The sequence below is a fragment of the Papaver somniferum genome, chromosome 10, assembly GCF_003573695.1.
Source record: "Papaver somniferum cultivar HN1 chromosome 10, ASM357369v1, whole genome shotgun sequence".
Classification (NCBI taxonomy): Eukaryota; Viridiplantae; Streptophyta; class Magnoliopsida; order Ranunculales; family Papaveraceae; genus Papaver; species Papaver somniferum.
Window position 1 is genome coordinate 156575674 of NC_039367.1, and position 23762 is coordinate 156599435.

Here is a 23762-nt window from a genome sequence, read left to right on the forward strand (position 1 = left end):
AAACTTGTTGGTATATCTAGATTCTGACCTGTACAGAATGTGAATAAAGAGTCCACTGAAATATTAACAAAACACTACATTAAAATGCATTGGAAAAAACTGAACGCTTGCTCTTTATACAGTTAAATGATTAGGTACGGAGAGTTTACTGAAAACGGTGCACATGTGAATGCTTATGTGAATAAAGCATACAGTAAAATGCATTCAGTTAAAATTTAATTAAAATACCAAATGAGATAAATTTGTGTTGACTGATAACATTAAACACAGACTTCAAAGAACATAGACGACTGCATCTAAAAACAACAAATGAAACTCTAACAATCCCAAATAATCCATTCCTCCTATTAAACTGCAACCTACTAAAATGCTATCATACACAACAAATGAAAATTCCAAGATATAATATCATCAGATACTTAATTTAAACGTAGGACTAAGCGAGACAACCTAATGAATTATTATTAACTTGAATGTCTAAAGTAACACCATGAAGGGCAAGTCCAGAACCGCGGAACAATATTAATCCATGGAAAAAAAAGGAAAACACGATGGACAGAAAATGTAATTGGAAGCGAGGAAAGAGAAAACACTTACAGGTTCAACTGGATCGAATGTTGTTCTCGATTGGGATTAAATTTTTTATAGGGTTAATCTAATTAATGCTGTGATGAGTATTTTACTTTTGTATAGTCGCCAGAAATCCAATTGGCGGATTGGGAATACCTTCCATTGTTGAAGAGTTAATGGAAAGCCATCCTAGGGCTTCTGAGCCGTCAAGGAATAGGGAAGGTAAGAGATATCAAATAACAGGAAGATGATGAGAGTGCGCAATTAATAGGAGGTTTCTAAACTCGATTTAAACTTCCCTCTGGCATTAAAGTGAGAATGAAAATGCTAATGGGAAAATTAGGTTAAGGCCCAACTCATGGATAACCCATAATATGAGGCACCTAGTTAAAAGAGTTTTATTACTAGGCCCTGAATTAAAAATAAATTTTAATTCGGTTGAAATGACCAGAATAAGCTTCATTATATAAGTATCTAGCCTAGGTTTTCTATTAAACCGACACATTCATTTCATTTCAAGAGAGAGAAACTGAATCTCACCTGAGAAAACAGCCGGTCGAAAACCTTCAAAGAAGTGCAGAGAAATTTTTTTCAGAGAATTTTTTTTGCAGATCGAAGAAACGAAAAACTGAAACAGGTAGATTTCGGTCAAATCTTCTTTTTCATATTTAATATTTTCTTCTTCTTCGTGTTTAACATGTCTTTCGATCTGTTTTTGGAACTGTTTTCGATCTGTTTAATCTCAGTAAATTTGATCTGTTTTGCGATCTGTATTTGATCTGTTTTTGATATGTTAAATCTCAGTGTATTCGATCTGTTTTTTGCTTCATTCGTTGTTTGATTCAGTCATTTTCTGATCAAAGAAGAAGACGAAGAAAAAATAAGAAGACGAACTGAGGTTTGAATATGTTTTCGATCTTCTACTTTTCCTCTATGTTTTTAGGGGTTAGGTTTACTTGATGTTTTTTTTTCATGTATCATCTCAATCTCATGTTAAGGAGTTTAGTACTACTGGAGATTAATGTTTTCTTACTTTTTAAACTGCGGATTCAGATTCAATTTACATTTTGTGAAGTTAAATGGCGCGAGGAAGAAGCAATACAGCTGAAACAGATACTGCAATAACATGTATTAAGAGTTGAAATTATTTGATGATATGTGTTGTTATGATATCATGATAGTAAAAACTATACATGCGATTTTGGTTGTGATGATCTAATGTAAATGCCTTTGAATGTATAACTATGCAAACAAGGGCATGTGTAACTATAAGTTACACATTTAAAATCTCACCACCAACTGTGTTGTGGTTTGTATACTAAGTGTGTAACTTGTAGTTACGCATACCATTGAGCCTTTTTAACTGTAAGTTACACATTCAAGATGTCACCAATGACTTGCAAAGTGGCAGTGTAACTATAAGTTACACATTTAGAATATCATGTTTGTAATGCATATGCATGTGTAACTTACACATTGAAAATCTAACCACTAACTTTCCAAGTGACTGTGTAACTAGAAGTTACACATGCATAATAACATCACTAATTTTCCAATTGCCTATGTAACTAGAAAGTTACACATGCAAAATATAACCTACGACTGTATTGTGTTTTAAATAATAGTTACACATCAAAAAATGACGCCTGTAAACCTTCATATGCATGTGTAAGTTATGGTTACACAACACAGAATAGAATGATTCAGTTTGTGTACTTGGAAAATACACATAGTGTGTAACATGATTTTCATTTTGCATTTAAAAATGAGTGTATTTGATAAGTACACAACATACTGACTCGTGTTATTTTTTTGTGTGATGTGTACAGGAAACCTAAGGCAGTCGTTGGATGCAGTAAAGGATTTAGTAAAGGTGATAAAACCTATAAGACTGACTGATAGGGCTCAGAGATATCTTAGGAGAGCTGCTTACGGTGAACTCATAATGATGTATTACGATGACTATGATACAGCTGTACCGAGTATAACAAGACAGATAAGAACCAACAAACACGGCGTCTTGAAGCTTTTGAACTGCTTTGACATGGATTGTGAGACACCGTGTTCATTCAAGGTTGGTGATGATAAGATTATAGAGTCTACACCGACAAAGCTGGCTGGTATATTTTGCATGTAGAGGATTGGAAGCAGAAAGGGTCAGAAGATGTTAAAGTACTATTGTCCTACTGATTTGACTGACAATGTTTTATACAAAAAATTCTTCACTAATATCAAATCAACAAAGCATCAGACGACAGTGAGTAAGACAAACATTTTAGAGAAGATAAAAAAACTTATAACAAAAAGGAGCAAAAGTGGGAAAAGAAAGAAAGTTGATGAGAAGGATCTAGTTTGCTTGATAGGTCTTTATCTTTGATGTGTATTTTTTTTTGGCGACAAAAATGCCAACGAAGTGAACGCGAAATATCTTACTATCGTTGAAACTAATGATACGGTGCTCAAGGTGTTGTGCCCTGATTTAATACACGAGCACTTGTTTGAAGAGATTCATATTAATCTTGGTTGTTTGTCAAATGTGAAGGCTTGTGTGCAATACCTACTGGTAAAAGCTTGTGTGTAATTTCTATTCCAGCAGTTCTAGCACTAGTCCAAAACCTAGATTCTTGGACACTTAGTATTCGCGGAAAAGGACAAATAGTGACCGTCGTTAAATGTTTAACAGTTGGGATTTTTCATATAATTTTTGTTAGATAAATAACACTAGTAATCTTTCTTTTTATTAGTTTTTATTTGACACCCATTAATCCCCTGAAATTTCCACCCTATCCGATAATTTATTATTTTATATAAAAATTTTAAAATTCATTAAGAAAAAATAATTACTCAAATTTGACCAGGTTAATGTTTGTTATTTTTTAAGTTGTAACTCCGTGTGCTATGAATGTACCTTTGATAATTAAAAATCAGACGGTTCATATTTTGGTCTAAAATCTTTCTAAGATCGGTATGTTTATAACTACTCCAATCAGAGGCCTACATTGACTATTTCTGTCTTTTGATAAGTGTGATCTTACGGTTAGTAATGAGAATCCAAAAACTTCTCAAAAGCACCGAAAATATACATTTTCTGGTTTTCTTCCATCGTGGTTATCGAACAAACCAACAAAAAAAACTTCTCTAGAAACTTTTCCGGAAACTTCTGTTTTTTTTTTCCGTCACATCTCTAAACACATTGACGCGAAGAAGCCTGGATCGGAGAGAACAAGACGAAAGATTCAATCCAAACTGAGTATATCAAATTCCAATTTTGTTTTTTCTGCATATGGTATACTAGATCCCAATTTTATTTTTTTATTTTTTTTGACTCATTGATAATTTTTTTTCTGCATATGAGAACGATACTTAATTTAACTCATTGATAACTTTTTTTTCTTACCATTCCCTACAGGTTGTTTCCTTAACAAGATGTTAGGAGAGTACAGACTACAGTTAATCAACATGGTTTGTTCCTCGTGGTCTGATGATGATACTACATGTTCTTCTCCTTTTTCATGAAGTGTATTGAGTACAAGGCTTGGTATAGTGGCATCTTTTGATTTTTTACTGTTTAACTCCCACTACATTCGGTTTAGGTTACCTTGATTGTTATTAATTGTTTCATCTTTAAGTTATTGGGCATTGTAGTGTTTTTGCGTGCTTTCTCATTGAACTAATGCATCCTCTTGTCCTGTAATGCTCATTATGTGCATGAATTGTTCACCACATGCATTGCACCGTTATTTGTATTATTTGGACCTAAATATTATTTTTCATAATATGTTGTTTTGTGCTAGTTGTGTAACCGAGAATCGTCTCTATTCTTTGTTTTGATCAGGTGATATGGTTTTGCAGATGCAATGAAGAATTATCATAACTTTTAAGTGGAAGCACGGTAGCCTTTTGCCTCGGCAAGAATGGGAAAAGTAAAACTCTTTAACTTTTTCTTTGACTTAGTTGTTAGATATGGAGATTATTAATGATTGTGTCTAGTTTTATATGGTAAACAAGAAATGTCTCGGTGTCTGGTCTTGGGCGTTTTCAGGATTGATGTATTCCTAATAAATATGCTTGAACTTTGTGGATAGTTTCTTAACCGTAGGTATTGCTGGTGCTGATTTCAAATGGCGTTCTATCCAATTGATACAATATAAATTTGTATGCAGGCACGTTACTCTCAATTCCGACTTCCAAAGTAGTTGTTGGGTCGTAAATCATGTCATACTATAAGTATTTGCAATGTCGATTCTGATTTCCCTATTCTGATCCTGGAAATATTGCTTTGTAGTGAACTATGCTCATAAATCCTGGTCTAAGTATCAGTTGTCACAGCCTTGGATCACAGCCGAATCAAGACTTTGTTGGTTCTCATGCTGAAGAAAAACCTGTAACACCCAGTTGTAACCCTCATAGGGAGCCGACGCAGTCATGGGATAGTTATCAGAGTGCTACCTATCATCTATTAGGTAGCTTAGTAACAAACCTGGCTATTACAGTGGCGTTATTGATGTGGAAATCTATTTATTATTAATTGATGGATTCCTTTTCTTTTCATTTTTTGCAGATCCATCAAGATTCGTCTTGTTCCCCATTGTACTGTTGTTGGCATGTCATCCCAAGTACTCGGTTTTAATTGTGAACCGGATCTAGTGATGGAGATTACGAAAGCTTACCTGATGAAGTCATCGATAGCATTATGAATAGTTGTGTGTTGGTGGCAAACCACTTGGAGATATTTTTCATGTGATACAATGGAATGACCCGTAAGCAGACCTCGAAGTTGAATCATTCGTGTTTTTTTCCATTATTGTTTAAAATGTGAATGTAGCTTCTATTATTGAAACTGAGGATGTTTGATGTCAAGTTGTAAATTAAATTCGCGCTGATTATAATATAATGGGTCCATTTGTAAACCAAATTCGGTATGTTGACTAGTCCTTAGTATTAAAATAAAAATAAAAAAATAAGGACAAAAACGGGAAAAAAAATATATATTAGGATATCGAATCAGCTGAATTTGATTAAGATAAATAAGATTCGTCTGTAACTGACTAGGCTGAATTAGGATGCAGAATTCTAAAACCTGAATTTAGACAGGCACAGCTAGTCGTTAATTTTGGACAAACGAAACCTGTAGTATTTATTTAACAAAAACTATTCGCCCTTTAGGAAATAGTACACCAAAAATAGGACATATTTTAGGACGGTCAGAAACTGTCCTATAACCCAGTTTTCGACAGTTTCTGCCTGTCCTAAAATCCACGTTTTGGACTAGTGTAGTGTTACGTTGTGGATATTTTTGTTCAATCGACTAATTAAAATTTATATGTTGCAGTTATTGTTTGCGGAACACACACCAGGAGGATTAATCCCGAAAGTTGAGAACCACGAAGAAGATATCCCGAGGGTTGGGAGGTGGGATATATACCATATTTCTGATTACATTTGGAAAACAGACATGACAGAGTTTTCGGTAAGTGTTATATGTCAGTTGGTTTAGGTTTTGTAAATTTATGGTAATATAATTTAGATAAAACTTTGATGTAATCAAAATTTTCATGTGTAGCTATAAGTTACACATTTAAATGTGCTTGTGTAACTTATAGTTACACATGCAAAAGATAACACAAGTGAATGCATTTTATATGTGTAACTATAAAATATGCTCGTGTAACTATAGGTTACACATATAAAATGTGGTTATGTAACTTTAAGTTACACATACAACTGAAAATTTGTATATTTAGAATGTTCAACTGTTTTTGCTATCTCTTTTTAACCTCTCCATCTGTTAATTGCAGCCAACTCCTAGCTTTGTGGCTGAGTTTTCACAGCTTGAGAAGCAGCTAGGTATATCAACAGTGGTACCCAGCAAGGACGACCTGCAAAGTTGGATGAAAGCGCAAACCATTGAGAATGGCCATCTGAAAGAGCAACTGCAAGCAAAGCAAGCAATGTTTAAAGCAGTGCATGAAATTGCCAGAGAAGGGATATCAGAAGGGGACCTTTCAGGAACAGCAGAATTCAAGATTCACCATTTTAGTTGCCAAATTATGCAAGCAATGGGTATTGATCCTTACAAAGTGACCCAGGAAGAGTTTATGCAACATGAAGATGCTGGACATGGAGGTACTGAGCATGAAGAAGAAGAGTTATAGTTAGTTGAGACTGAGCAACAAGGAGATGGAAGTACTGAGCATGAAGAAGAAGAGACCGAGAAAGAGACTGAGCAAGAGAAAGAGAAAGATAACGCGGAAACTTCTTTCCATGAAGAATGTAAGTAGTTGTTCATTTTTAATACGCTTTTTTAACTTGATAGAGGTATCCAATTAGTTGACACTAAGGTCTTTGAACCTTTTTAATTTCATATTTTAGTTGTTCATTTTTAATATGCTTATTTAACTTGATTAGACTTAATAAATGTTGAGTAAACTAATCATATGGATGTGTAATCCCTAGTTACACATGCTATATGCATGTGTAACTTCTGGTTACACTAGTTAGATGCACTAGGTATCCATGCCATATTCATGTGTAACATGAAGTCACACATGCTAGTTATCCAGGCCAGTCGATTACACATGATATATATTCTTCTTGAAATTTTATTAAAAAAATTTAACATCATCATCATCATCCTAATTCTCATTTCAATCCTTGTGCAGTTCCATGTATGATCCTTGCAGCTGGAAATACGCCAACAATTCTACAAGCTCAAACTGCTGCAGAGGGGAGGGAAGATCACGGCTGCTAGTTAGAAAATCCAATGTATCTCAGTCGTCCCGTGACACAGAATACACTATTGTTGTATAAGCATTGATACTCCAAATATCATAATTCCCATCGTAGAGCCAACTTGATTTGTGTAATAATAAAATAGGGGTTCTGAATGGGTTTTTGTCTATCAAGATAAATTTCGAAAAAGAAGACAACTGCTATGATATATAGCTATCAAAAAGCAAGAATGATAACCAAGATATGAGATTCCGAGTGTAAGGGAGAAATATCGCACAAGACAAAATATACAACTTCGCTCTAGAAAAAGAAGCCTCAAGCACGAAAACATAACCAGGAAACAGGGCGAAGAGTAATCACGCGGTAAAGATAACGCGATTACTAACTCCATTGGAAGAAGCGCGAAGAACCGAGCAACAATTCCACGGACAGAGAGACGTCTTCCAAAAGCCTGTGATTCAGACAAACTGAAACAAAATCAATCAACTATGATCTTGCACGTGAATTATGATTGTCTTCTGTTGATAAATTTTCCTATAAGGACTTAGAAACTTAGTATCCTGTAACGTCCAACCACCTCGCAAAGATCACTAAGAATCGCGATCTTGCGCTCCTTAATGAAATTCGTGGTGGATGTGCGCTCCTAACATGAGAGAAACGCGTTCCCATTCGGTAAGAAACATTATAATACTATCACAAAGGAGAAGAGAATAGAAGAAAGGGGAAAAGAAACCGGAGAAATGGGAAAAAAAAAACAGAATACAAAGTAGAGATTATAGAGAAGAAGAAAGGGAAGAAGTCGTGCGGCTACACAAAAACGAGAAGAAAAAGAAGTAGTTTTGGTATTAAAACCCTAGGGTTGTAATCATTAGTTTGGTTTTAACTAAAAACGTCTTCTTATTCTGGGTTAAGTCAGAGCCCAAGCCCAATATCTTCCCCTACACATTACACGTACACTTTCCACCTCTAAGATCAATGTGATACATGCATATAAAAGTAAAAAAATAGTTTGGGAATGCTCCTACGGAAGTAAAAATATTGAATGAATGAGATATCGTAGGAAAATCGGTAGTATAACTAATCTTTATGTGAAACCTAATTTATGTTCCCGACACGCTCCTCGAATTTCATCTTCTTAGATTTTCACGAATCCCGTTTCCGATCTCGTACCCGCTTCCGACCTCGTTCCCGCTCCTGGCTACTAGATTAAATAAGATAGAGAGAGCGATAGATGGATGAAGAGAGATAAGCTAAGGAAGTTATCAGTAAACAAAGACACAAGTTTCACCTTAGAACTTAGCCTTCATTCTTGTATTTCTCCATTGTTGTGTATGATACCTAGCTTGAATCCACTGTAAGAGTTGTATACATCCATTATAAAGAGTTTAGAAAGATCATATAAGTGTCAAAATGGTGAATAATATCATTAAAGTTTAGGTTGATCAATGTGACTTAGACTTTATGTAGTGAGATTTTCCGCAACTATATTTTGGCGCTAGAAACATGGACAATTATTCGCACTCTACTCCTTTTCACAATATCACTTAGTTCACTTATGTAAATACTCAGCACCATTCACATGACATGTTTCATGTTAGACCAAGCATCACTACACCATATTAAGGTTTTCGTAAATGTAATAAATCCATCGCATAAAATATTTGTAACGGATAGTAATTGTCTTAAATATGGTGTTATATTTAGTGTTAGAGTTTTATATCACAATTATTATCCATCAAAGAAAATAATTAATATGATAACTACCATCCATAACATTAACTTTGTTATGGTTTGACACAAACACCTGCCACTAAGTTTGTTACGACTGTAGTTGTCGTATAATACTTCGTGACTAGTTTGACAAAATTTAACTGACCACTAAGGAAATGACACGTCTTTTTTCAGTATCACATATTTGTTACAGAAGTTCACGGTTACAAAAATATAGCCTGCAAATAAAAAAAAAATGGTTTTCAGGTGACCTGCAGAAGATATTCTGCATTTTCAGGTCATCCTGATCTCGAAAATATTATGCAGGTTAAAATCATTCTGATCTTGTGACTAATAATCATCTAATAGAACTAAGATTCAACTCACATTAAACCTCAAACTTTATAACCATTCAGTATCATCGTTCATAATCTGTATTAGAAAAAGACCCGTACAGTAAGAAGCATTCCACTAACCCAAAAACCCAAAAGACTTGGAAAGAGAAAAAACAGTCTGAACAAAAAATTCTACTGAAATCATAAGCATCGAGGAAATTCTGACATAGCAAATACAATCCAACCACTCCAAGAAAAGGATGATGGCTTTGAATTGGTGCTGCCAGCAATAAAGTTGAAGTAACCACTTCAAATGCCTTTTTAAGTACCTGAAAAGCATCAATTAGGACCAGTAAGAAGAGATATATACGATAAGAAACACTAAGATCGGAAGAAATCATTCAGAAGTGACCTTATATGGAAAAAGTGTGGCTGTAAAGTAGGTCATCACATGGAGCACGCACTTTTTATACAGCTAATTTACTTTCTTTATAAACACCTGCATACAGTAAATAAGCCTTGAATTTCAACACTGGTGCAGTTTATCTTGTCTAAACTTAGGCCTATATAATTTTGTAAAATTCACTTAGACATGCAAGTAAAAAAGAGCACTTGCCTGTAGAAGTTAAGATTGCTAGATCCTATAATCTGAGAACGAAATGACAAGTATCCACACCTATATTAGAAACACCAGCATAAAATGCCTTTGTCACTGCCCTTCATGAGTACAACCATTTTTAATCTTTCATGTCCACCGAATGTCACTACAAATTCAAACTAGAAACTTAAATAATTACGCAGCAGCTTAATATTCACCTTATGTACAACATAGATTCGTCAATGATGTTTATAAATGATGAGATAAAGGGAGTGAAAAAGGCGGTATGCTCCTATATCAACTATCTGTACATTCCCGTTCAGAAAGATAAAACACATTGTTAGCAGATATAAATCAAATAGAAATTCATGCAGGAATACCCAAGTAAAACCACTAATATTTATAAACCTAAGTAATTAATCACACTGAGAGAAAGGATGAAGTTAAGCAATCAAATTATCTCAGATCATAAACTATATAGGAGACAGTAATGCTAAACAGAAGCATCTACAGAACATATTAATTCTGGCAATCTAAAATGTTAACTATGTATTTGGACTCAAATGATAAGATATCAACTGGGAATCATATGTTACTTGTTAGGGACAGAAAAAATAAATGAGAGACTATAGGTACAAAGATAAGAGATTACACAGCATTAAGAGATCCAGCACAAAGAAAGCAACCCCGAACATTGGTGAGCATACCTGCAATCAATGAAAGCGATAGACGTCAGGTATATCTTTCATTAAAAACCAACAGAGTTACCGTCTGTTTAAAAACCTATGTACATCTCCGTCTTCCCTAACTTGAAGTAAATCAAAAAAAACAGTATCTAGAATTGAAATAGCAACATACACCCTCTTCCCTAATTTGAAATAAATCAAAAATCACAGTAGCTAGTATTGAAATAGCAATGTACCGAATACATACTAAAAACAATGATTCACATGATCGGTTACCAAATATCAGTTTATTCCAGACATCCTCATTCAAGATCTTCCGAATTCCCCTCCAGTATAGGTATGACACAGGACAATGCTTCAAGACAAGTTCCCCTGTACAAATAGCCAATTGTTATGAGTTAGGACCTTAATCTCTTCCACTCCATTTCTACCATCAACTTTGGATCAGTTTGAGTAGTGGATGGTTTATATGAAGACACCGGTGTTGCACCGATAGAGGCTGCAGCTGTTTCCATCTGCAATACCGCAAAAAACAATAAAACTATGCCGTATATTACAATAATGAACCACTCAATTTATCGAAAATAAACCTATCACCAGTGATTCATAGAATCATAAACTCCAGTTCTCGAAACCAGCATACTTAATCCAAGAGATTTATCACGAGCTCTAAAAACCAAAGAGAAAACCCCTTATAATTGATTTTGGTCTGCTATGAAAACCTAAACAGGAATTAACCAGACCACTAAAATTTTCATAGAACTAATTATAGGTCAGAAAGAAAACCCCCTTTCTGAGACAGTACTTGGTTTTAGCCTATTGAGAAAGATTAAAACCAAAGCTGTTTTTCAAGCAACAAACCCTAGAACAAGAATTCAGAAACCTTAAAATAAAAAAAATCAGAAATAAATTAAGGGTTTGAGGAAAGTACCATAACAAAAGAACTTCTTTTTCAAAGACAATAAAAATCGTTGTGTGGAAGGCCTTTGGAATTTTTGGAGTAAATTTTGGGGGGAAATCGGGAGCGGGAGATGAAAAAAGAGGGGGAATTTTTGAAGCTCGATTTATTGAAGTTTTGATAGTGATAAGTTTCTGTTATTGAGACCTAATCTTCAGGGATGGAAATTTTGGTGTGAGCGGGAGATGAAAAGAGAGTGTGAATTCGTGCACACTCCTTAACGAGTGTATATTTCACATTTCAATCTCTATCCTTAATTTAGTTTAGGAAGTTATGTAACGAGGGTCGTGATTCTAAACATGGAGAATAATGAAGTCATCAGTTAAATAATCGACCAATCAGAAAAATATGTGAAATATACACTTATTAGAGGAGTGTGAACAGATCTGGACTCATGAAAAGAGGAATAGAGCATGGGTGTACATGGAGTGTAATAAACACTAAACAGTTTTTTTTTATATTTTTAGTTGAGAAATTGCCTCGGAAAAGTGTAATTGACAATAATATGTGAAAAAATAAACGCAAAGGGTCACAATGTTGGGGTTTAATTTTCACGTAGATGAAATATGGGTGGAAGTAGCAATCTACGAATATGTATTACTACTAAAAAATGTGACATAATAATATAAAAATAAAACTCCTAAATAGTGTGACACTAAAAAATTGTATCACACTTTACGGTAGTAACGTGTTATGTGACTTAAAAAATAAGCATTACAAATTTTGGTGTTACAAAAACCTTAATATGGTGTAGTGCATATTAATTAAGGCAATAACCCTCTTTCGAAGGTGGAAAGTAGAGGAAAGTATGAGAATACTAAAATTTACATGCTCTCCACCTCCTAGTCAGATACCTTAAAAACTTCCTCAGAAGAAATATCAGGAATGTCGCCTTGAAGAGACGAATCAGGTTCTTGATGACCAGTCTCCGGGACGTGTTCAATTTCTGCTCGCAGGCTCTCCTCCTGATCGTTCTTTACCTCTTCGGCAACTTAAGGTTCTCGATATTCGCCTTGGTCACCTTCAGCATCCATTTCATTGGTTTCGCCCTGAAAGTCAGCATCGTCTCCATAAGTTCCGCCTTAAAAATCAGACTGCTCGCCATCGGCTCCACTCTCTACTTCGCCCTCAATCATTTCTTCCTCATCGCTTGACCCAAATTCAACATATTCATCCTCGAGAACAGGAATATGAGGGAAGTCTTTGATATGAAGCCCATTTTTCGTGGTAATCAAGTCAGCAACCTCTCGAGAAACCTGGTTACACTGCCTCTGCGCTTGACGACCAACATTAATAAGTAGAACCTTCTTGCGGCACTTCGATGCATCCCTAGCCTTCATACGATCCTTATAATCTTCAGCACCATTCCTTGTCTGAACAAGCTCGTCATTTACCAAAGCAAGCCTGTTAGTAAGTTCAGCCACCTGATGATAGGAAGATCCACCATCTTTTCTGATGACCTCCAACTCCTGTTGAGATTTCTCGAACTTCTCCCTAAGCTCACTCAGCTCGGCCTTCAGATTTTTCTTATTTTCTGCGAAAAACAAAAACAAATCAGAATCGGCAAAGACGGTTAAAGCCAAGGAGGATCACAAAGATTAATGCAGATTATTAAAGAAACCTTCTTTCTGAACGAGTAAAAAATCTAGTGCTTTTTCGTGCTTCTCCTACCAGCTGGCGTATTTAACAGCCTTGACCCTATTTTCCTCAATTTCTCATAAGGCTTTCTCAAAATCATCATAGCCCTCAATCTTAAGGCTATCGTGAATTTTCTAAATAATCGCATGAAGTTCAAGTTTCTCGTCTTGACAATCATGAAGGTCTTTCACCCCATCTTCAGCAATCTTATCTTTTTCGGCTGACAAAGTCTCTTTTTCTTCCTTCAACTTTCTGACACCCCTCTTTAAAGAACGAACGCTAGACCTAAGAGCTTCAACAATCGCAGTTGATTTCCTAAAATTGAACTTAAGACTTTCATACGTTTGGCTAAGATCTTCAATATCATCCACCTCAAATTCAGACACATCAAATTCTTCTATAAGGGAATTGAAAGGATCCAAGAGGGTTTCCCTATCTAAATTTGCATCAACCACGAGGTCAGATATATTAAAGACTTTTCCAAAGAATCTCACGCCTTTCGACTAAGACCGAAACATTGCAAAAATAGGGAACAAGAGAATATAAGTGCGAAAACCCAACCAAAATCACAGTATTCTGAGCACGAAACGTAGCCTCCCAGTCCGCGTTAATGGTGGATTCCCCTTCAAGCCTATCACGATCATTCTGAAGCATAGAGACAGCACCTTGCAAGTTTGAAACCTCATCATGAAGAGAAGAAATTTGTTCGACCTAAGTGCGGAGCAAGCCTACCGCCTAGCCGTAATTCTCAACTTGAGTAATATTCCGTCATATGTTCTGAAAAATTCAAAAGAAGGATATTAGATAGGGAGATAAAACTAACCTGAAAGAAGAATGCGAAAATATTAACTCACCAGGTATTCAAGCGCGATGTAATGTTTCGGGCTGAGTTCTGAGGCAAACTCCCAGTCAGACTGAGTATCGACGGTAGAAGATTGAGGAACAAGGTTCAACATCACCAGGCGAAGCTGAGAAAGACTGGGATACGACACAGACAATTGGGAGATAGAAGCAATCTTAGAACTAAAAGTCGCATCAACATCCCCAAGAGAAAGATCACTGGAAGCGATTCTCCAGTCATCGCATTAGGAGAGTGAACATGCAAACCAATTAAATCCTTTGTAACATCAACACGAGATCTCCTTCCCTATCACCACCAACACCAGAAGAAGGCTCGGCAGATGGAATTTTCGAAGAGCTCAAAGTGCCAGAAACCAAGGGATTCAACACATTGACTAAAGACTTATCCTCCGGCTTCCCTTTCGATACGCCCTTAGGCTGACTTTGGTAATGTTTACTAGTCTTCGCCCTTTTTTATTTCGGCGGAATAGGAGAACCTCTATACTGAACATTTTTCTCAGATTCATTATCTTTGCTGGCCTCCTCATCCTCCTCGTCACCTTCAGCTTCTTCCTCTTCATATTCCTCGTCTTTTTCGTCATTATCAGTTTCCTCATCTTCAAATCAACCTGCGCAAACTAAGTACAACAAGAAAACTGAGAAAACAACATTAATTAAAAGGAGAAAAATATGTCTCACCCCTTTGGAGTGTGAAGATTTCTTCCCAGACTTCTCCGGGACGGATTTCTTCCTCTTCTTATCTGCTTTCCTTTTAATAGAATCAATCTCTTTCTTCATCTGATGATCAGGAAAATTCATATAAGATTAAAGGGAGATCACAAAGTAAAAACAATAGAACTGCAAAGCAACGGATGAAAAAGAACAGACCTCTTTCGCCCTTTCAGGACAGTTGAATTCCCAAGGGCGATATACAAGTACATAAGGTAATATATTAGGCTCATATGAGTGACTCATCGAACCATCACGGGGATCTCCATTAAAATCAATACCCCACAGAAGAGGGCCTTTGACAATAAGATGATACTTCATCCAGTTCGGATCGCTAGAAAGACGAATGAAGTCATTGCTCTTTCTATGCTGATCAACATCATCCAATATAGTTTTTTCTCGCCCTCCACTAACCTGGCTCTATTCAGGCAAACACCCCAACGAGAACCATCCTTTGTAACGCAATAAACGACATATTGTTTAAAGAAATATTCAATGGTGGAGTCAGCAGGATTATAAGGTTTCTCCTTGCCCGGACAAAGAGACTTCCCTACACCAGAAGCGCGAAGGGAAAAGTCAAGAATAATACGAATCACATCGCCACACAATTGATAAACTGCCTGAGGAGGATCAATTTTAGTGATAATTTGATAGAATAATCTCGGGATTGCAGAGGGGAAGAGGAAGACCCGCCTTTTGTTGTCCAAGCGCGATAGGAATACAATTCGCGCTCCATTGTTCCCTCAGAATCCTCTCCCCATTAAACAGAGTGGTAGAGAATGAATCCTTTGGAACCGAGAGTGTAAAACCTCTTTTCTTAAGCTCTCTTTGGAAACTTTCAAGATTCTCTACCGATTTCTTGGTTTACTTAGATTTCGAACTATATGAGTAGTATGGAAATACTAAAAGCAAAACAAAAACTTGGAAAACAGTAACAATGGAGGAAGTAAAATCACAGAAACTTTGATCATATCATAGAGGCGTAGAATGTAAATAACTGAGGAAAAATAACTCACCGTGAAGATGATGTAGCAATACCAGCGAGAGCGGACATATTTTGATCTGCCAATGGGACCGGAGGCGAAATTGAATAACTTGGAAGAAAAAGAGAGATTTTGGAAGAATAAAAAGTTGAACAGAAGAGGAAGACAGTAGAAAATTTAAATAAAATACTTTCTTTTTATCTCTCCCTTGGGTATTCATCCAAAGAAAAGCAGTAAAGATGTGCTTCTTGAAAATGAAAAAACCGTCAACACGTGTAGCAGTTATGCGGAAATTACGGAAGTGTGTCGGGTAAGACAGAGAAGATAAAAAGAAAGGATTGACGCGAAGTTTGACCAGAACTCTCGCATTATTCCACTTGCAGAAGAACAACGCGAGAAGAGGAACAATGTAGAGGCGAAATATCGCACAAGAAAAACATAGAACTTCGCCCTAGACAAAACAACCTCATGCACGAAGACATAACCAGGAAACAAGGCGAATAGTAATCCCGCCGTAATAGAGAAAGAGTGCGAACAAATAGTTACACGATAAAGATAACGCGATTACTAACTCCATCAGAAGAAGCACGAAGAGTGGAGCAACAGCGCGACAAACAGAGACTGTACCAGCAAGTAGTAGCATCTCTTGTTATTAGGGACAAATTCCAAGTTCACAATGTCTTGTACAAAAATATCAACTTCTTTGAGATGAATTACGCAGAACGTACAAACAAAAGAGCTAGCCATAGAGAGCTTAAAAGGGATCCGATCCTATGTATATTTACACTTGTATCTGTCTTTACTTACACCAGCGTAACACCAACGGATCTAATCTCCCAGCCATTTAATTTTCCCTTTTCATTACCACTTTACTCTTTTACATTTTTCACAGACAAGCACGGTAAACCCATCGATTCTTCCCTCAAACCCTAATATTTTCCTGTTGTTTTTCTCTTTTTTTTTTTTTATGGATTACTTCAAGTTTCTCCCGGTGGAGATTACGTTAGAGATATTAACTCGTTTACCAACTGAATCGGTTCTCGATTGCGAATCAGTATCAAAAACTTAGAATAATCTTGTTTTCCATCCATCATTCTCAAAGATGCACTTTCGTTGCCATAATCATGCTGATGATTCTGATAAGTTTGGTTTTATTGTTTTAGCATATAATTACCATTATAAGAATGAACAGAATAGATATTTATATTATTTTCAATATAATGAGAATAACGAGTCAACACCGATTCAGAGAATCATAAAGATTAATTTCACCTGTCCATTTCAGAAAGGTTTTATTTGCTTTATTGGTTCGATTAATGGTTTGATCTGTATTGTTCGAGGTCCATCTATCTGTATACTTGTAACCCCATCACTAGAGAACATGATATACTTCATGAAATTAAGAGAGATTATTGTGTGCACTATGATTTTTGGGCCGCGAGCAGGTTATGTTTCTTCATCCAATGAGTACAATGCTGTTGGGATATATGTGTCGAAAGGGAATACCCATGTAGAAGTTCATATATATACACTCTAGGTAGTGGCAATGGACGGAGAAACCTTGGAAAGTTCAATTCTGGATCCAGCCAACGTTTTTATGAAAAGGTTTTCATTGTCAATGGAGTTGTTTGTTGGCTAGACGATGAATTTGAAAAAATAATTACCTTCAATTTGTTTGAGGAAAAGTTCTCTGAAAATCTATCACCACCTCATTTTCCTGCAGACAGTGAATGGTAATAATAGAATAGGGTTTCTGAATGGGTTTTTGTTTTTCTCTAGCTGCCGTGAAGAAGACGAATTTTATGACTTATGGCTATTAAAACAAAATAACAATAACCATGACATGAAAGTGAGTGACGAACATCATTCATTGGGTTGGAGTAAAGGATTTAGGGTTAACGATAGCTAATTACTGGCCTTTACAAAAAGTGATGGTGTTTTAACTTACAGGCATTGGTATATCAACATTTATGATACTAAGACTTCAACCTTGAAAATACTTTTGGAGTGTAAGAGTTTGATTCGTAAAGTATCCCCTCACAAGAACACCTTAGTTTCTTTGAAAGAATTAGGGGAAGAAGATACAAAACAATTGGTGTCCGTTGAAATTGGGGAGACAAAAGATCGTGAGATATAGGAGGATGCGAACCCTGGATACATATACTTAAACACTTGTAATATTTATTGAGTTTCACTTTGAATTTGGATAACATTTGTGTGAACCTTAATGCTATTGACATTGTCCTAGATATTAATATACGGAGACTACTGTTATTATTTCTTTATATCATCTATCCAACATTATGAGATTATTTTTTCATTTTAAGATACTTCTCTGTTAACTTTGCACTTCGCCGGATGATTGTATCGTAAGAAAAAGAAAAAGAAACTTTACGCTTTGTTACAGACTTGTCGTTATCTGAACGGGAGAGTATAATTAATTGTTTCAAATTGTTGCGTCTGTAACAATAAAACACTCAAGAAAGATTTTAGAATAAAATTGATTAATATCTGGAAGGTAAATGAACACTCAAATGGACAGCACACAGAGGACAGAGTCACGTGTTCAACACGCTGTCCTTAACACGATAGTTGACCGGTACGCCTCAAAAATGAGTGATGCTTATACACTGTGGTCGAGTCGTATCCAGGATAAAACTTCCCGTTGCAAGCACTGTTAGCACTACAGTACTTGCCCACTCTTACGACCTCAACAGCAATTGCGCACAGAATGAAAACAAAGGACCACACAGGGGGAGAAGACAAAAAGAAGAGGATAGTAGCTTTTCTGGACACGAATTGAAATGAAAAAAATGATCGACTTATATAGGGTAGAAGTGAGAGAGGTCTCATTAACGCGCATTAAAAAAATTAGAATTAATTTCCAAACGGTTTAAAACGTTCATGCATCATAATGTCGATCTAAAACGTTCATGCCTCATAATGTTGATATAAAACGTTCATGCATCATAATGTCGCCCAAAGATTTATTTTGTTTGAAATCTTTTAAGTATTAATTCAAAAATTCAAATTTGCCAAAAAAGCTAAGTCTTGACCCACACCCAGACCTGAACCCGAACCCGAGCCCGGCCCGCCCGCCCGCCCGCACGCATGGACGGCGACGGCGGCGTGCGTGCTTCGGTGCGAAGCACCGCGCGTGTGTGAAAATGTGTGATTGCACCAACTAGCCCATTGCCTAAGTCATCTCCCTCACACAAAAGTGCTAATGACCCAGGGGCCACTCTAATATCAAAATTTTCAATACTTATGGAGAGGTATCATCTTTAGTTTTCCCTATGTGGGACTAAAGGTTCATTCACAAATAGTGAAAATGAGCTAGTGTCCTTAGTGACCAATATATCCTAAGTTCCAATCCCACTAAGACCAAAAACCAAACTATTTTATAAACTCATTTTCTCTAAAAATCCCCCACATGAATGAAATACCGATAAAAAAAATCAGAAAACGGATAAAGAGAAATACCACTTAGGCAAGAGGTGTCCATGAGGTCTTGAACCTTTGCTTAGTGAGAAATTGCCGGAACTACTTGATGGACAGTGAACGCGATGTCTTGAACTACCATCGTTTGGTGTAATCCGCGATAATAACCACGCGTGATATCTCTCTAGGTGATGTTGAGTTCGTGCCGTTGTGTCCTTTTTGGCTCTGGACAAATCCCGTTTCTCCGAATGCTCTAGAGAATCAGCTCTTTTTTCATAGGAAGCGACCCACTTCCACATTCAGATAGGTGAGTTCTATCAAGAGTGTTTACTGCTACACCCCACTTCAATCTAAAATTGAAACTATAGAACTCATTAAGACTTAATAGAAAGTCATCCTCACATGCAGTCACACTATCACGTTTACACCATAGGGAAGGGGCAGAGAATGAATTCTCTGATAGTGTTTACCTTGACCCGCCAAAAATTATTTTCTCATTCGAAACCTTGATCTTGGGATCTCCAGTCAGCAAGGTTGAGTATCCTTAATGGCAAGTTTATTTAATAAGCCTAAGCCCCATCCCCTTAGATGCATTACTAACTATCTCCTTGGACAAACCTTTCGTCAAAGGGTCCGCGATATTCTCCTTGGACTTAACCCAATCAATGGAAATAACGCCTTTTGAGATTAGTTGTTTTAGGGTATCGTGTATTCTCTTTATATGTATAGACTTCCCATTATAGTAGCTGTTTTTAGCTTTAGCTATGGCAGCTTGATTATCACAATGTATAGATATAGCCGGCACAGGCCTATGCCAGAGAGGAATGTCTTCTAAAAAGCATCTTAGCCAAGCGGCTTCCTCTCCTGCTTTATCTAGCACAAAAAACTCAGATTCCATAGTGGATCGAGCTATGTTGGTATGTTTGGAACTCTTCCAAGAAACAGCCCCACATGCTAGAATGAAAACATATCCACTCGTAGACTTAGACTCCTCTGAGTATGATATCCAGTTTGCATCACAAAATCCCTCAAGGATGGCAGGATACCTTTCATAATTCAAACAAAAGGTCAACGTGTATTTCAAATACCTCAACACTCTAAAAAGTGCATCCCAGTGTTCCTGCCCTGGATTACAAGTATACCTACTTAACCTACTCACAGCATAAGCAATGTCTGGCCTATTACAGTTCATCAAATACATCAGACTTCCTATAACTTGTGAGTATTCAAGTTGTGATACTCCATTATCTATGTTCTTTTTGAGTTTACAACAAGGATCATACGGAGTATAAGCAGGTTTACAATCAAAATGATTGAATTTTCTAAGCACAGATTCAACATAATGAGATTGATTAAGACTATAATCGTTAGAATTTCTCCTCATTTTCATCCCTAAGATTACATCTGCAGGGCCTAAGTCTTTCATGTCAGAGTTCTCATTCAGCATGTTCTTAGTGGAATTAATTACATCCATGTTTGTATCAAGTATAAGCATATCATCAACATACAAGCATACAATCACACAGGCATCATTTACAATCTTAGTATATACACACTTGTCAGATTCATTGATTCTAAAACCACTAGAAAACATTACATGATCAAAGTTTTTCATGCCATTGTTTAGGTGCTTGTTTCAATCCATACAAAGATTTTTTCAGTTTACAAACTTTGTTTTCACAACCTTTCACTACAATGTCTGAGGATCAGACTCTTCTAGTGTTATGAAGTCAGGTCTAAAGGAGGTTTTGGTTTTATCCCTTTTACTTCTCCTAGGATCAAATTCTACTTCATCTTCCTCTAAAGGTAAAGTCTGACTGGTTGAAGGGACATCTAGGGGATCAACACCTCTCTTACGAGAGTCGGATTTTAAAGAAAAACACAGCATCCCTAGACTCCATAATAGTATTCACACCAATTTCAGAAATATCAGAATTCACAACCATAAATCTATATGCATGTGTATGCTCAGGATACCCTATGAAGACACAGTCAACAGTTTTGGGTCCTATCTTGGTTGCTTTAGGTTTAGGGATCTGAACCTTATCCAAACACCCCCACACTTTAAAGTATGCTTAAGAAGGTTGTCTACCTTTCCACAATTCGTATGAAGTTTTATCTGATCTTTAAAAGGTACTTTGTTCAGGATATAGAAGGTTGAGAGGACAGCTAAATCCCCCCACAAGTTCGTAATCCTGAACTAATTAACATGGCATTCATCATCCCCTTAAGGGTGCGGTTCTTACGTTCAGCTACACCATTCGACTGAGGTGAATAAGGAGGGGTAACCTCGTGTATTTTGCCATGTTCTATGCACAAATATCCTATAGGAGTTATGTACTCACCACCACGGTCAGACCTAATGGTTTTAAAGGTAGTATTTAATTGGTTTTCAACTTCTAGATTTTACCTCTTAAATGCTTCTAAGGCATCATCCTTACCTCTAAGCAAATATATATGACAGTGCCTCGTACAGTCGTTTATAAAAGTAATAAACCATTTCTTACCACCTCTAGTTTGAACTGATTTCATGTCAACTAGGTCTGAGTGAATTAATTCTAAGGGTTTAGAATTTCTATGAACATTTTTGCTAAAAGGTTTTCTAGCATACTTTGATTCTACGCATATTTCACATTTGTGTTCCTTTTCCAAACTAAATTTGGGCATGCAGCTTACATTAGCTAGTTTAAGCATAGACTTATAATTTACATGTCCAAGTCTACCATGCCAAACATTCAAAGACTCACAAACATAAGCAGAAGAACCATAATTATTCATTACAGCAGAGTTCATATTAAGCTTATATAGACCCTAAGTCCTATTAGCGTTGCCTGAAAAATCACCTCCCTTAGTTACGACAAGTTTTACTGATTAATTTAATATCTTAAATCTTTTACTATCTTCAGTAGAACAAGATACAAGATTCTAGATTGCATATGCCCGGAACATGAAAATTCATTTAATGTGAGAAAGTTTTATATATGAGCTTCTGCTCGACCTTTCCCTTTTATGAAACCTCTGTCGCAAATGAGTTAGTCATATAGAGTTTCTCAACATCCCTTATTCTCAGATAATAGGTGAACATGTCTTTGTTTTAACAAACATGCTTAGTGGCTTCAGAGTCCACTCCAGTCTCTCACATAGGTTATCATGCCACAAAGGTCGTTCTAGTTTGTTTTAACTAAATTAGCATTATCTTTCTTCTTATTAAGGTTTTATGTTGTCTACACATTTTTACAAACATAACAATCTCCCTTAATTAAAGTAATGCTAGATTTAGATATGCGAAACGTACCTTTATTACGAGAGCTATGCGTAGTGTTCCATTTAACATTCTCACCTTTGCCATCTTTGGAAGATTTATTTTCAGCCACATGCGCCTATTAGCCATGTCCCTTGTAGATGACACATTTATTCACAAACCACAATTCCGAATCAGAAACTAAAATATGAATTTTGAAGATAACATCTAGATTTACAAACTTGGTTTGAACCACCATTTCAAAAAACTCATGGTTGCCCCATAAATAATAATTTATTTAACAACAAATTTCTACTTGTCAGAATTTTTCAGGAACATTTCTCTGTTTTGTAAAATATCGGAAAAATACTTTTACGACTCCAAAAATTCTGAAATTGTACGTGGGTAACTATCATGATGTCTATTACATTATTTCTAAAAATTTTTATGAAAATTCTCTCTAGGTTAGGAGATAAACTCGGAACTTTACGGCTGACCCAAATTTTTTTTTTTCCCCTCCACAAATTACATCCATGATTGTTGAGCGCAATAGTTAAATGCAAGGAACAATCAAATAAAAAAATGTTATTATTACTTATCTTCTTTATGAGTTCCCCAGAAAATTTTGCTGATCCATCAACGTTGTTCTTACCCATTATTACAGATAGAAAAAATACCTATCGTGTTAATATTGTTGCGTCTGTAACAATAAAACACTCAAGAAAGATGTTAGAATAAAATTGATTACTTTCTGGAAGATAAATGAACACTCAAATGGACAGCACACAGAGGACAGAGTCACGTGTTCAACACGTTGTCCTTAACACGATAGTTGACCGGTACGCCTCAAAAATGAGTGATGCTTATACCCTGTGGTCAAGTCGTATCCAGGATAAAACTGCCCGTTGCAAGCACTGTTAGCACTACAGTACTTTCCCACTCTTACGACCTCAACATCAATTGCACAAAGAATGAAAACAAAGGACCACACAGGGGGAGAAGACGAAAAGAAGAGGATAGTAGCTCTTCTGGACACGAATTGAAATGAAAAAAATGATCGACTTATATAGGGTAGAAGTGAGAGAGGTTTCATTAACGCGCATTAAAACAATTAGAATTAATTTCCAAACGGTTTAAAACGTTCATGCATCATAATGTCGATCTAAAACGTTCATGCCTCATAATGTTGATATAAAACGTTCATGCATCATAATGTCGCCCAAAGATTTATTTTGTTTGAAATCTTTTAAGTATTAATTCAAAAATTCAAATTTGCCAAAAAAGATAAGTCTTGACCCACA

At 36.1% G+C, this 23762-nt stretch overlaps 1 long non-coding RNA gene across 1 annotated transcript; it reads left to right on the top strand.

Moving 5' to 3' along the window:
* The first annotated feature begins 4852 nt into the window (after window positions 1–4852).
* Window positions 4853–5485, top strand: LOC113318153. Its single transcript, XR_003344302.1, has 2 exons — window positions 4853–5033; window positions 5132–5485. It is a non-coding gene; the product is annotated as an uncharacterized LOC113318153 (long non-coding RNA).
* Window positions 5486–23762: the final 18277 nt, after the last annotated feature.